The sequence below is a fragment of the Brienomyrus brachyistius genome, unplaced genomic scaffold, assembly GCF_023856365.1.
Source record: "Brienomyrus brachyistius isolate T26 unplaced genomic scaffold, BBRACH_0.4 scaffold137, whole genome shotgun sequence".
NCBI lineage: Eukaryota > Metazoa > Chordata > Actinopteri > Osteoglossiformes > Mormyridae > Brienomyrus > Brienomyrus brachyistius.
Genome location: NW_026042412.1, coordinates 76,841 through 93,963, shown reverse-complemented (window position 1 = coordinate 93,963; position 17,123 = coordinate 76,841).

Genomic DNA, 17,123 nt, shown 5'->3' with positions numbered 1-17,123 from the left:
AAAGATGGCGTCAGACTGGTGGCTAGCTGCACCACCCACACCAAAAGCAAACATGAGACCGGAGCAGTTAACGAAACACGACTGGCCCGATTCCAAGTTCTGCACGGTCTGAAAGGCGATGAGCTCATCACTCACTGACAGGCTCACACATAATGCCAAATGGACCAACCCGCTCCAACCCGAAACGTCAACACTGACCTCCACGAAATAATCGCCCACGATCTTCGCCGTCATCAGAACCAGCATTATGGGTAGGCCGTAGGTGACATTTCCGGTGGCTTCCACCATGATGACAGTCAGGCTGAGGGTCATCCTCACGATCCCACCTGGCAAAGACCTTCGTAAACAGACGCAAACCCGAAGCCTCATGTGCCTCCATGCACCTCTAGACGAGCTCTGAAAAGCAGGCTGACCGCGGACGGACACTCACCAAGCTGGGCGGCGGCTCCAATCAGAGCGTACTTCCCAGGGTCGGCCAAGGTCTGTCAAACGAAACGCCACAAATCATAAAACATGCTCATTCAAAAACTTCGAGGGGGCTTTACTTCCAACAAACATTATGTTAAACTACATCTATGCCGACATGACGCTGGGCGGCCCAGGAAATCGATACAGCACTAACCAATAGGGCACCTTCAAAGAGTCACGTGACTGCTTAAAGAGTAAATCTGATTGGACAACAAAGAGGAAATCAATCTAAAGCGGGTGTTGAAGGAGGCCCTCTGACTTCTAAAGACCCCGTTCAATTTCCTTAATATATCAAAACCTGCAGCGTTTCCATTAAAGTTCTGCACAAACAAGCAAATTTGTTGACAAAGTGAAATTGCATAAAGGGTGTTTCCATTAAGTAACATCATGGAAACAACACCTGCAATTTATGATTCCGTGCCTCAACATGGATTGAGCTTTTCATGAGATACGAGCTCTAGAACCAAGTCATCGTGTCCTACACAGCAACAAGTTCGCAAAATCGGCTTCCATTTCAGTTTTGCGAATCGCCACAAAAACCACTTCAATCAAACTGAAAGCGTTTGAGGGCTTGTCCTCCTGAAATATAATCGTACCCATTAACGGATTTTCAGTTTTGCTTCTTCAAAATGTGCAAAAAAATCAAGGTCAGTGGAAAACGTCGCCACTGTGAGGTTTCTCTCTGCTGAGGGAAGAGTTCTGCTATCGTGACGGCCCCTCCTCCGCCAGCGGACCACGCCGCCTCACCGGCTATACGGCGCTTCCCCAGGAACGGCGACCCGTCCTGATGTACCTGTATGGAATTGTGCGGCGTAATGGAGGCCAGCAAAATGCCAAAGAGCCGCCCCCAGGCGGCGCCGATGAGCAGCGAGGGGATGAAGACCCCGGCGGACACAGTCAGGCCGTATGTCCAGCAGGCCAGGAAGAAGTAGGTGATGGTGAAGATTCCCAGGGTCACGGGATTGTAGGAACCTGCCGGGGGGGGGGGGGGGGGTGGTGGTGGTGGAATTCATCACCTAAGTCAGTGTTTCCCACGTTTTTGCTAAAATGTTGATCATGTAGTTGATCCCCAAGAACGCTAATCTAGCGAAACCAGCTAGTTTTACTTGATTCACCCTTGTAATGAGGATACAGGTGTACAGAAATTATTTCATGATGAATGGCATTTTTCATATGATCATTTCCATTTTTCTACCTGGTGTAAAGTGCAATTTGGAGCCGATCAAGACCAAGCCATGTTACTTTGGTATGTCTTTCATCCACTAGAGGGCATGGATGAACACAGTTTAGTGCCGTTCGAACTTGCCTACGGTGGCATTCGTCAGGGCACTTGAGAAGCGCTCCTGTTCTCCCCAGGCAGGGTGACAGTCCCCCCATCCCAAATGAGGGAAGCCTTGAATAATTGAGGAGGATTGTGTGTATGGGTTTAGCTGTCTGTCTGGGAAAACAATCAGCCAGAAGCGGCCCGTAAACAAACCTACGACACGACAGAGGTGGCAGACGAGTCTGACTGTTCAAACAGCTGCCCCGGACCTAGCCAGCCTGTCACCAATATCAAACACAGGTGTTCATTCTAAAGATGGACAACGGACTGTAATTATAATCTCTTCCAGAAGAAGGGCACAACAGGGGCGACCAATCCGGCTTCAGGTCACGACCCATCCTGCCCTGAAACACGTGCTGGAAACTCCACGGACCTGCGGGGCTGTGGAACAGGCTGCGGACACTCCTCTCCGGGGTGTTGAAGACGATCGTGGCCATGGAATTGTACTCGCCATCAGCACAGAACAGCTGTGAGAGGGATAAGTGGAGGTTCAGGCCTGAGGACAGGATACACACCCTCTCAGCTGTTCAGCCAATGAAATCACAGAGAGCCCACCTCCAGCTGCCTTACCTGCAAGGGGTATTCCTCCAGCTGATCCTCCCCCAGGGGCTGGCAGTCGTTGGAGAAGTAGATCATAGTGAAGAACACAGTGGCCGTCACGGCAGCAACCAGTATGGCCTCGATCACCTGCAGGCAGGGCCGGTGGATATACCTGGGGATGGGGGGGGGGGGCATGGTGGCTCAGCTAATGATTTTGTTGTGGGACAACTTTCATTTGCATCAAACCAGTGTGGGGCAGTTTCAAGGTCAGCCCCACAGTCTCGGGATATATTTATTTAATTATTTAATTTCAAGTGTTAAGATGCCTAAGTTTCAGACAGGCGTGACACAGTAAAAACCAAACAGGCCTCACTTACGTGCACACACACAGGCAGAGGTACGCACACACACACACACACACACAGGCACACATGCGCACAGAAGTACGCACACACACACACACACAGGCACACACACGCACACAGGCACACGCACACAGGCACACCTGATCCTGAGGATGGTGAGCCAGTAGTTCAGGACGTTGAACAGTGCTCCCAGCAATCCACCTGCGGGGGGGAAAGAGACATGGGCCCGGCATGAGAAAACCAGAAACAGAACCAGTCCGTTAAGATGTAAAAGAGCAAGGTTTGGGTTTCCACAATAAGACGCTCCCTCTCTCTCTCTCACCGAAGGCTCCCATGACGATAAACAGAGGAATCTCATACAGGTAGTACTCCGTGCTCTGAGGGGGGGGGGTAAAAAAAAAGAAAAAAAATCAATACCCAGAATCCTCCAGTCAAACATGCAAATGACAACATCACAGTAATTTCTTCTATTTTCTAAAAAGTTACTGATATCTAGTTGGATGGCTAGATGAACACCGCTTCAGTTCCCAAACTTCTCCTCAGGGGCACCTCAGCCGTTCCATGATTTTGTTAAATTTCACCAACAGCTGAATTAAAAAAAGTTAAATATACTGGCTTAAAAAGTCAGTGAGAGACTGACTAGCTGTATGAGGTGTGCTGGTGGCCAAGTCAAAAAAAACACATGGCTGCATTGGACGGTCGCTGCAAATACTAGGATGATTTTAGCAGAGGTTCTGAAATGGCGAAGTTGACACACTTTCACAGGCATAATATCATAGTTTTACACCAACACGAGGATAATCTAAATATCATTTTCTTTGCCTGCCTAAGACTTTTGCACAGTAGTGTATAATTTTTAAAAAAATGGTGAACGTGTTGTGATCCTACAGGAAGCATACAGTGGGCATCCGGGGCAAACGTTTCCCAAAAACTTCAGGCACCGAAGGCGGGAAAAATTCTGCTGCGTTTAAAAAAAATAAAATAAACAACCGTATCTGCATACCATGTAAACTGCTACAGGTGCCTCTCTTGTAACGAGAAACATCCACAACCATGGCTAACATGCCTACCTAAACCAGGAGGCCCAACTAAAACAGCGCGGTACTCATGTCCACCGAGGTGATGACTATATTTCCAGCCCAGGGGGCCTCCCAGGAAAGTCATGCGCTGCGGGGTGGGGGCTGTGTCCAAGTCCCCCAACAAACGTTTCATGGTTTCCTTTCCAACCCATGTGACCAGAAGGCAGGTAAAAATACATCACTGCTCATGTGACAGGGTACCGAGTCGAGCCCTTTCTGGAAATAACAGCTCATCCTTTTCTCTCTCACCCTTGTTTCCCCATAAAGTTCACAGATCAGCCCCTTCTTGAACGGCACGGACAGGAAAGACCAAAACATGTTCGGGAACAGTGTGAACTTGGTCTCATTCTGGATTTTGGTCAAAATTATACCGTCTTCTTTCGCCTTTCCCAAACGAGGTAATGATTATAAAATGCTCTCCACTCTAAGTTGTCCAGACATCCATAAACATCACATTTTCCCCACTGACTAACGGGAGGCAGGAAACCAATGTCAGAGGGTAACGGCCGACATCTCCCAAGAGCTACTTGACTTGCGGACAGCATACCATTGGCCAAGACAACCAGATCAATTACCGATGCCCAATATTTTGATTTTCAAGATTCCATCTACAGACTTTTAAAAAGGACAATCTACATCACAACACCGACAGAAATGGGAAACTTACATCGTTGTCAAAGCGTCCAAAGTTGATGAGACCTGGGTTACTAAAATCTCCCGGCTTGTTGTGGTAGATACTCATGAAGAAGTTCAAGGTGAAGGTCGAGATCATGGAAGCGAAGAACTGAAAGATACGGGTCACTGAATAGTTACATTTCACCAGAGCCCCGTGGCGGGGCAAGGAGATCAGGTATGCTAATCGGAAACGTCACTCACGATTCTCCAGGTCAACATCTGGTTCCAGAAGGAGGCTCCCTCCTCCAAGCTGAAAAGGACACCACCTGCAAAACCGGAAACCATCAGAAACTGCTGCATAACTGCATTACTCACAGATCAGCTCCACTAAACTGGAAATATTCAGCAAAGGTCATACAGGGGTCTTTATTGCAAGGATAAGACTCCACTGGTGTGACTCCATGCCTTTGTGGCATTTTTTTCCTGGATTATTCATCAACACAGAGCCACCTTGTACTTTCCATCCTGAAACCGAAAAATCAATGGCGGAGGCCGAAGAAGCCCAACGCTGACAGGACACTCTAATAACCTTTTTTTTACTCATCATAGCTTCCCTTCTTCCTTGAGGGTAACATTAGATTCTGGAGGCATGGAACTGATCTGAGATCAGAGCTTCGGGTGTGTATATGGGTGTGTCGAGACTAGATGGTCAGTATGGATAACTAAGGTGCACTAAAATTGGGTGAGCAGGCAAGGCATGTCACCCAGGTTGTGTGACAATTATTTTATATATATGTATATATATATTCCATCCACCATCCCTCCTTTACGGAGAACTGCGTTGTTTTTATTGTCCATTACGAAGAAAAAAAAAACATATATATATATATATATATATATATATATATATATATATATATATATATATATATATATATATATATATATATATATGGGTGTATCGAGACTAGATGGTCATTATGGATAACTAAGGTGCACTAAAATTGGGTGAGCAGGCAAGGCATGTCACCCAGGTTGTGTGACAATTATTTTATATATATGTATATATATATTCCATCCACCATCCCTCTTTTATGGAGAACTGCGTTATTTTTATTGTCTATTGCAAAAAAAAAAAAAAAAAAACAATACATATATACATATATATTTATGGGTGTATCGAGACTAGATGGTCATTATGAATAACTAAGGTGCACTAAAATTGGGTGAGCAGGCAAGGCATGTCACCCCGGTTGTGTGACAATTATTTTATATGTATGTATATATATATTCCATCCACCATCCCTCCTTTACGGAGAACTGCGTTATTTTTATTGTCCATTGCGAAAAAAAAAAACTATATATATACATATATATTTATGGGTGTATCGAGACTAGATGGTCATTATGGATAACTAAGGTGCATTCAAATTGGGTGAGCAGGCAAGGCATGTCACCCAGGTTGTGTGACATTAATTATTTTATATATATGTATATATATATTCCATCCACCATCCCTCCTTTATGGAGAACTGCGTTATTTTTATTGTCTATTGCAAAAAAATAACACAAAAAACTATATATATATATACACACATATATATTTATGGGTGTATCGAGACTAGTTGGTCATTATGGATAACTAAGTTGCACTAAAATTGGGTGAGCAGGCAAGGCATGTCACCCAGGTTGTGTGACAATTATTTTATATAAATGTATATATATATTCCCTCCACCACCCCTCCTTTACGGAGGACTGCTTTATTATTAATATCCATTGCGAAAAAAAAACACAAGAAAAAGAAAAAATATCTATATATATATACATATATATATATATATATATATATATATATATATATATATATATGGGTGTGTCGAGACTAGATGGTCAGTATGGATAACTAAGGTGCACTAAAATTGGGTGAGCAGGCAAGGCATGTCACCCAGGTTGTGTGACAATTATTTTATATATATGTATATATATATTCCATCCACCATCCCTCCTTTATGGAGAACTGCGTTATTTTTATTGTCTATTGCAAAAAAAAAAAAAAAACTATATATATATATATATATATATATATACATATATATTTATGGGTGTATCGAGACTAGATGGTCATTATGGATAACTAAGGTGCACTAAAATTGGGTGAGCAGGCAAGGCATGTCACCCCAGTTGTGTGACAATTATTTTATATAAATGTATATATATATTCCCTCCACCACCCCTCCTTTACGGAGGACTGCTTTATTATTAATATCCATTGCGAAAAAAAAAACACAAGAAAAAGAAAAAATATCTATATATATATACATATATATATATATATATATATGGGTGTGTCGAGACTAGATGGTCAGTATGGATAACTAAGGTGCACTAAAATTGGGTGAGCAGGCAAGGCATGTCACCCAGGTTGTGTGACAATTATTTTATATATATATATATGTATATATATATTCCATCCACCATCCCTCCTTTACGGAGAACTGCGTTATTTTTATTGTCTATTGCAAAAAAAAAACAGAAAAACTATATATATATATATATATATATATATACATATATATTCATGGGTGTATCGAGACTAGATGGTCATTATGAATAACTAAGGTGCACTAAAACTGGGTGAGCAGGCAAGGCATGTCACCCAGGTTGTGTGACAATTATTTTATATATATGTATATATATATTCCATCCACCATCCCTCCTTTATGGAGAACTGCTTTATTTTTATTTCCATTGCAAAAATAAAACATTTTAAAACACAAAAAAAAAAAAAAACGAAAATAATAATAATAAAAATTATTTTGAATGTGTATTCAAATAAGTTTGAATGTGTGTGAACTATATATAAATATATATATACACATGCATATACAGAAATATATACACACACACACACATATATATATATATAAACACACACACAGACACACACTCACATAAACACATACACACACTGTGTACAGTCTTATGCAAAGGTTTGGCACCCCTTGACAAATAACATCTTTTCAATTACAAAAGCAACAATATCAGTTAATACAGTCTCTTTAGGAACTGGGGGGAAAATACACAATATTTTCAGCAAACATTGATGAATAGTTACTTTTTATGCCATAAATTGAACAAAATTACAAAATAAAAACATTATTATGGCACTCTGCAAAAGTTTGGGCACCCTACGTAATCAGTACTTAGTAACACCTCCTCTGCCAGATATCACAGCTTACAAGCGCTTCTTATAGCCAGCTGAAAGGCTTTCAGTTCTTGTACTTGGGATTTTCTCACATTCTTCCTTGCAAAAGGCTTCTAGTTCTGTAATATTCTAATATATCAAGGGCTGTATTGTCAAATAGGAGATCGGCAGCATTCTCCCACCTGAGAAAACTGTACTACAATGCCCTTGATAGTGTGTAGAAACACACTCGTCAGCTCTAGTCCTCCTGTAACAACGCAAAAGGACTGGCAACCCTCAGGTATTTATGCGTGCGATTGTATGATAAATTCACCCTGACAGTCTCACACTTCTCTTGGTACCAACAGGTCTCATGGAATATATAAAAGGCAACTGCAACAATTATACTCGGCACTAAACATCGAGGCACGGAAATGCAGCAGAGCTTGTGTATTTCTCAGGATGCATTCTAGTAAAATGCCCGGAAAATGAGCTAAAGACATATTTCAAGGGGCACTATATAAAACCGATGGAAATTTTACTGATTAAATAAAAGGAAAAGCATCGTTTGAAAAATCACAAATGTTTCTAAGATTCAATGCATCGCTTTTTGACCACATCATAGCGATGAACACATCATTGTTCCTGACAATGTCCTAATACAGAAATAAAACTTTATGTTGGTAAACTCAAAAAGCCTTCAGCTGTCACACTGGCTAACGATCTCAAACGATTATAAAGCAGCATTTTGAAAAGCGCTGTTTTAAAATAACAGGTACAACACTTACCTTGTCTTCTGGCCAAATGCTTTTCACGGCTTGGCACTCCAACGGTGCTGAAACGAAATTTGTATTTCCTCCTACCTCGTTTGCCCTTCAGTTCTTCTTTTCTCCCTTTGGATGTTTTTTTCCTTCTTCTTTGGATATTGTTTTTTATTTTTGTTTGTTTTTTTTACTTTGCATGTTTTTCCTTCTTCGGATATTATTTTTTTGGCTTATTTTTTTAGACGATGTTTTTTTCGTCTTCTTTAAAAATTGATTTTTTTCGTCTTCTTTAAATATTGTTTTTTTTTTCATCCTTTTGATGTTGTTTTACGGAACAAGAGCCGTACAGTGCTACTCTATCAGGAGGTAGCGCCAACTGAACGCCTTGAAGCAGTACCCAGCTCTTTTATAGGGAGCGTCAACCCGAAGTCAAGTTCTAGAACGTTGCACTCACTTTTCATTGGTTTCCCAGCTATGCTGTCAGAATAATGTTTGCTGATTGGTCGAAAATTTTAAAACGTACCCGAGTACTGTAAAAAAACTCAAGATCTTGCTACCCTACGGAGCACCCATAAGGTGATTTTTTTTATACGCTATATGCAGCTATTTGTAGCAGGCCGTAATTAGACTAATCCACCCTTTGTCAATAAAGCCAACAAGAGAACAGGTTGCCCAAAGTTTGCTCAGGTACACGCCACAGCACAACCTTAAAAACACATCCAGCACAAATCACACTAGTGAATGACACAGCAAATCACAGCAATAAAAAAGACCCCTATGGGCAATCCAGCACCCAGACTACAGGTGCCAAAAGGCCCAGCCTGCCTAATAATGAACCCAAAATATACATACAACAAAGAAAAAGACACAAACAAAAAAGAAAATAAAACTAGCCAGCTGCTCCCACTAAACCCCGCTCCCGAGGCCACTAAGCCGGCTGGCTTGATAATACACGATACAACCTCAGATAAAACATATTAAAGCAACACCAGGGAGGTTTACAACCTGATCCTTAAAATTATCGACCCGTAATTCCACCTTGAAAACCCCTAAAGAACAGTAGTTTACCCCATGACTCACTGCCCCATTCAAACAAAAAAAAAACAGGTTTTTGGGGTAACCTTTAGGTCAGCTCTTCAAAACCAGGTATGAGGACTCTTCAGCTAATCAGTCCTCTAATTAGAAATCTAATTAGGGAGTTGCAGCGAAAACCTGCATACACACCGGCCCTTTGCGGATAAGATTGTTCACCCCTGAAACAAGCAAACAGAAAGGCTGCTACACTGCAAATTCAATATGCCCGCCGATGCTCCACCAAATCTATCAGGACCCTGCCTGTCTTTCCCGTGCCTGCTCCTTTGCCAATATGCCCTACCATCGGAACATGCACAGCCATCTCGCCCCGGCTATGCCTCCAGTCCGAACTGCAGTTCCTATACCTGCCTATAATTGCCTGGCTACAATCCATCCCCCAAAATGAAATTGATGACCCAACGATCACAGCTAAGAATTCTATCCCCAAACCACTGGTCTTCCTCCCCAACCGAACGATCATTCACTGACCGTGGTAACTTATAAGGGTTGGTATGATGACCAGTGGTGGACCTCACCGAACGTTTAACTGGTCTCTACACCTCGGGGGGGACATAACCTCCTCCATTATACGAGGCCTACTTGTGGATGCTCTATTGCGACCCCTCCCACCAGCCCTGTCCCCGTAAAATCACAGAGTCCTCATCCGATTCCATTTCTGTTGCCCCTGTGGGCAACCCAGACTCAGGAGACATTACCAGAACATCTTCCCCTGACATAACAACCCCCTGTGGTACTGGACGCAACTCTGTTCGGTGAACTTGACGGACAACCCCGTCCCCCTCCATTGGAGTTGCAGAGTAAACTGCACCCTGATCTTGGGGACACCGAACTACCATATACAAACAGGCATCCCAATGATCCTGTATTTTACCTCGAACATGGTTCCGCAAACACACCAGCTGACCTTCATCAAACCCCTAATCATTAACCAACTCATTGTGTTTCCGATTTCGTGGTGTGGCTTGTTCCTCCAACTAAGCCTTCACATACTCTTGAAGCACCTGCAAACTTTCCTGATGGTTTTGTACCCATTCCTCCAAAGGTCCACCATACTGACTGATCCCGGCAGGAGCCTGAAGATAGTGTATCGGTAATCGAGGCTCACAGCCAGACCTTAAATAAAAAGGCATCATCCAGTCATTTGGTGGGGTGTAGTATTGTAAGCTTCTCTGCTGGAGGAAGTGTGTGAAGCAAATTGTGCAAAAAAAATATTAAAGCAACACCAGGGAGGTTTACATCTAGATCCTTAAAATGATCGACCTGCAATTCCACCTTGAAAATCCAATTACCATATAAAGGATACAAGATGTAAAGATGACAAATGACATGGCACACATTTGTTGTTTAGACTGTTGTGTCAGGTTAATTGAAAGCTGAAGGATCTTAGTGTTTACTAGTCTAAGTAACAGAATGTCTAAACACTGTGCTTGCCTTTATGGGTTTTTAAGCAGAACATATAGGTATAGAAACATATTAACATTACGTTTCACGATTCACTGACTGGAGAATAGGAGAATATACACATCAATATTACTACTTAAGTTAACTAACCCTAATCCCAACCCCTATTGGCACGGAGCCCGCCAGGGTTCAGGTGAGATATAAATCTGTAATCTGTATCAATGGTTTTGCTATCCATACCCACCCTATTAATGTTAGCTTCCCAGGGTTTCTTGTTAGACAAGCTCTGTGTCTCTCTATACCCCCATTTACTGCACGACTGATTGTCCATTTATAAAGAATCAAATAGGGTGAAGATGGTTTTAGTTTACAATTACTCTGGAAGGTGACCAGATTAAAAAAAACTAAATACCATGCCTACGTGTATGTAATCTCCATCACAGTCCCCATTTTCCCCATAATCCTCGTTTTGATAGTGCCAATTTGTGTAATGTGAGTTTTTTTTTTTTTTAAAAAACTGTTATAGAAGAACATACTGGATGCCACATGTGTACAATTACCCCTTTCTAATTAGTGGGGTCCGTTGTGTCAGCTACAGCCTTTACTAACATACACATAAGTATACAGTCTTACAGCACTTTTGTTTTCCTTTTGTATTTAATGGTTTTCCATTTAGGGGGCAGCATGGTGGTGCAGTGGTTAGCACTGTTGCCTCACACCTCTAGGGCCCGGGTTCGAGTCTCCACCTGGGTCACATGTGTGTGGAGTTTGCATGTTCTACCCATGTCATCGTGGGGTTTCCTCCGGGTACTCTGGTTTCCCCCACAGTCCAAAAACATGCTGAGGCTAATTGGAGTTGCTAAATTGCCCATAGGAGTGTATGCGTGAGTGAATAGTGTGTGAGTGTGCCCTGCGATGGGCTGGCCCGCCATCCTGGGTTGTTCCCTGTCTCGTGCCCATTGCTTCCGGGATAGGCTCCAGACCCCCCGCGATCCAGTAGGATAAGCGGTTTGGAAAGGCTGCCTAACGCCCTTAATTTGTTTGCAATTTCGCCAGGTAGGCTACCTTCTTTAAACTGCGTTTTGCTAGACTACACATTTCGAGATGTTTTATTGTAGTCTTGGTAAATATATATATATAGTTTAGCCTAACCCAGCCACTTAAGGGAGCAAGCCAGCTCAGGTAGGTGCCAGTCCCAAGCCCGGATTAATGGAGAGGGTTGGCGTCAAGAAATAAAGAGAAATAAAGACAACTAATACTCCTAGTTTGCGAGATCTGACTGCAATGGCAGCACTGCTACAAGGGTGTGGATAAATCTATACAAATATCACCTGCATGCACATTACTTCTTTTACAATAACCAACTCCTGATCCATACTGTTAGTCGTGAAAAAAAAAACTATCGTGTACATAGAGGCCCTGTGTAAAAAGATAACTGCCAAGGAAAAGATCAAAAACATTTATTTCAAGGATACAAAGTTTTTATGGTCATGTACAGTGTACAGTGCAATTCTTATTTGATTAACTTGAATGTCTCCACAGACTAGACGATTAAACAAATAAAGCAGTGCAACATTACAATAACTAATAACAAATAAACAAAGCTCACGAGTACTATTACAGTATTTATATCATTTATTTAAACTTAATTTTACCAGGTAAATTAACTACAAAGCAGTTACCACTGCTTTACCTGCTTCTCGGGAGAAATAGCAGATATACGTCATGTATGTGACTAAATTCTTAAGCCAATAAGGGCAAAGTTGTGTCGTAATGGAGGCGGATCCAGTTTGTGCAGCCGGTTAAAGACACTACGGGCATGTAAATGGAGAACGAAATTATAGTTATACCGAATCTCCTACACACAATACCAAGGTTACCAACTTTGGTCAGCTGACCGGAGTGAGACGTTCAATTCCCGTAAGATTTCTTTGCGCCAGCCTGAGAGTCTGAAAACACGTCACACCAGATGCATGAGAGATGGAAACCTGGGATATTCAGTCGAATCAGATCAAATATGATGCTAAGTTAGTACTAAGTTAAAATATGTTCCGGACTTGTAACATGCACCCATGATTTGGAACAGTCAGCAGGCTGTCTCTGGCCACGCCCCCTACACTCGGTCCGGCCCCTGGCTTTTCCTGAATTCTGATTCCTTTAGATAAACATTGACTTCATTGATATTGTTATTGATTTATCGACAGACCATCATACGTTTTAGACGTTATAATAACAACACTCTATTGATCCCCAAAGAGAGAAATTCTCTCCTTGCCTGCCCCCTCTTACTGTCCATGATACACAAGCACATATGTAGAAAAACGTCAGCTTGGAAGCCAAGGCTGGACTTAACCTACTCCTTAGGGTTCAACTGGAAACTGCCCCATGGCCGAGCGGTCTAAAGCCTCCTGCGCAGCGAAAATGGCCTTTCAAAGTAAGGGGTATTCTGTTCTCCGAAGTAAGGCGTGGGTTCGAATCCAACTTCCGACAAAAGTTCTTCAATCGCTACAGCAGAATTTGAGCCACTGATCGGCTTTAATTGCTTTGTTTTATTTTTGCGTTTCAGGCAAAACTACATAACACTTAAGAGGTGCAGGATGATCTGTCTTGCTCTCGCGAGGTTTTTGTACGACGTGACATGGTGACATAATGCAGCGGACGATAAAAATCTAACCACAATGCATTGCGTCAGGACCAGAATGTATTGCTTTAAGCCAGCGCTGTATGTGGGTACATGAAGTGGAAAGCACCCAATAACAAACATAACATTTAAAAAAAATCTACAAACTAGTGGGAATATAAAATAAAATAAATGTGTCTGGGCAAATTGGTAAGTTAAATTAAATCGTTTTAAGCAGTGTTAAGCAGTGTGTGGTTTTAAACACGAGTAGCATGTACCGTGTTGACGGCGCATGAACGTATCTTGGCAGCACATGTAAAACTTAGATTTGCAAGCGGGATGTGAAACAGCATTTAGGTGTTTAAAACAGCAATAGAGTGCGTGTTTGTTCACGCAGTTACAATGTTTAGTTGTTATTTCTGTGGAACATCAGTGCAAACCCTTAGGGAACATGTTTTACATGTCAAACTTCACCGTCATGAACCACGATGCGTGTTCAAGTGTGGCGCTACAGATTGCCACAATACGTTTCGTTCATATGGGGAATTTAAGGCTCATTTTTACCGTAAACATAACACAGATTCATATATTGATACTACAAATGCCCTTACGGTGTTTACGTGTAATATGTCTATGTGCCAGCGCCAATGTCGCGATGTCAGATCACTAACAGCTCACTTAAAGGAACATATAGCCGAAGGACGTGTTGTGACATGTCCGGTGACAGGATGCGACCATACGTTCACTGTGAGATCGTCGTTTACAGCCTACATGTCCAGGAAACACAGACAATGTTCTGTGGACAGTATAAGAGATCTTAATAAGGAGACAGTTTCTCAGTTTCTTGAAACTGAACCGTTAGTTACAGGCCCTACAGAGAGATTTAGTGAGACTGATGAAGGTGAAGTCCATCTTACAGAAAATTTCAGTGACCTTTTTCTTAGAAATATTTCTCTTTTCTACTTGAAATTACATGGGCAGTTTCTTCTGCCAGCATCAACTATACAAAATATTATTGAAGAGATGCTAAGCATACATGAACTAGGACAGACATATACTTTGAATAAATTAAGTGCATTCCTGAAAAGTGACTTAACTGAATTAACAGATGAGGTTATTGGTAGTATATGTGATGTTGTGAAGGAATCTGACCTTTTCACCATTAGTCATGAAGGACCAATGAGAACCAATTTTTCAAGAACTAGGGCTTTTAAACAGATGTTTAGATACACAGAACCTGTAAAGTTGTACTTAGGAAGGGATGAAACAAGGTCACAGAGGTTTGCCTACTATGTTCCATTGAAAGACACTTTGAGACATTTACTGGAGTCAGACTTATGGCAGAATTGTGCTGCACAGGGTACATACGTACCATACACTGATGTGCTTTGTGATGTCAGTGATGGTCAGGTATATAAAAACAATGAGTTCTTTTCTCAAAACCCATCATGTCTAAAACTAATTCTATATCAAGATTCTTTTGAGGCGGTGAACCCATTAGGTTCAGCAAAAAGCAGCACAAAGTAGTAGCTGTATATTTGTCTCTGGCTAATTTACCACCTCATCAAGTACAGACCACATGTCACTTGTAATGCTGTGTCAGGAAAAAGACTTCAAACACTTTGGCCATGACAAAGTTTTCTCAAGGCTCATTGCAGACTTAAAAGACCTGGAAGACAATGGAATAACGGTGGCAGAGGAAAAAGTTAAAGGGACTGTTTTGTGCATTGCAGGGGACAATTTGGGGTCTCATAATATCGGTGGATTTACAGAAAATTTTAGTTTTTCTGAATATTTCTGCAGGTATTGCCGGACAACCCGAACAGATTTTCAAACAGATCCAAATGCATTTTACAGTCTGAGGAACAACAAAACGTTGAAGGTATAATATCTGAGTTTTAATTCATTGAATTACTTCGATGTTTGTATGCCTGGCCTGCCACCTTGTTTAGGCCATGACATTTTTGAGGGTATCCTTTCCTATGATTTAGCCCTTTACCTGAAGTACTTCATCAAGCAAAAAAAGTGGTTCACTTATTCAATTCTGAATAGACGCATTAAGAAATTTAAGTACAGTGGCTCTGATGTGTTGAGTAAGCCATGTGCAGTAAACTCCAATGGAGTAAAGCTTTATGGTCAGGCTGTTCAGAACTGGAATTTTCTAAGACTTCTTCCTGTGATCATGTGTGACAAGGTGAAAGAGCCCACAGATGATGATTGGCAGTTGACCCTTCAGCTAAAAGACATTGTGGAGCTGATTTGTGCACAGAAAATTTTATTGCCAGAGGTTGCATACCTTGACGTTCTTATCCAAGAATATCTTGCTTGTAGATTTTCTTTCTTTCCAGGACATAGGTTAAAGCCTAAGCATCACTACTTGCGACACTACCCTGCACTGATTTTAAAGTTTGGTCCTTTGATCAGGTTGTGGACAATGCGATTTGAAAGTAAATAAGGCACCATGGCAACAACAGTCAGAACAGCATCCAGTTCACAAATAGTTTTAAAAATTGCTTTAACGCAGAGTGATTACAGGAAATAGGTGTACTGCTTAATATTAATTAAATTATTAAAATGTGCTAATAATAGACATATTTGTCAGTCAGACATTGTGCTTTTTAAAGAGCAGAAGGGATACATTAAATTACGATTATATTGTCCTTACTGTATATATTTTTACATTTTTCCCCTCAATGATTGTCAAGTGATCACAATTCTTACTGTGCTTTACCCCTCACTTGATAGAGATGTACCAAAACTGAACATATAACTGGATTTCACTCAGAATAACCAGGCCTTCTTTTTGGACTCTTTATCCCTTTTTATTTTATCTTCGCTTTCCTCAAGCCAGGCATTTACAGGTGAAAAACCTTAAACCACAAAACACCAACTTTCACCAATCTATCTTATGAGCAAACACAAAATTTTACTTTAAATGCATATATATATATATATATATATATATATATATATATATATATATATACATACACACAAAATATACAATGAATGACCAATCTCAGCTTCAAATTTCCACACAATTATACATAACTTGTTCTGAATAAAATTCCTCCAAACATCAAAGTTTAAGATCAAACCACTGGGGAAACACATAAATGAGTTACTCAACGCAATAAATTGCAATGAAAAGCTAACCAATTAGACAATCGAACAATAGGTTTAACACTTCTGCCCATATGAATTATTAAAAGGAAAGTTCACCCTTAATACTTTTTTTTTTTCTTTTTAGCAATTTAATATTTAACTTTTAGATAAACTAAAAATAGAACCCCCCCTTTTAAACCGCATTAATGCAAACATCTGAATCAATAAAACAGCATTCCACATATTGTCATTAAGACACTTACAGCACACCATTTATTCCTAATACAGTCAAATACCACAACTCATATAATGTTACAAGCCAGCACCAGCGCCTCAATGCCTCATTAGCGCACCCCATTAAGAAATAAACCCCACTCGCAACAGGTAGTGCTTGCTACAAATAACATTTGCAACAAAGTCCAACACGCATGGTTCATGGTCTTACCGGCTGTCCGTTCAGAGTCTACTTTTCAGTACACAATCGCAGCACAGTTCCAGAAGCACTTGGTGTAGATTTGACCCTTTGCTTGTCGCGCTACCAATGCGTTTTGCCGACTTTATC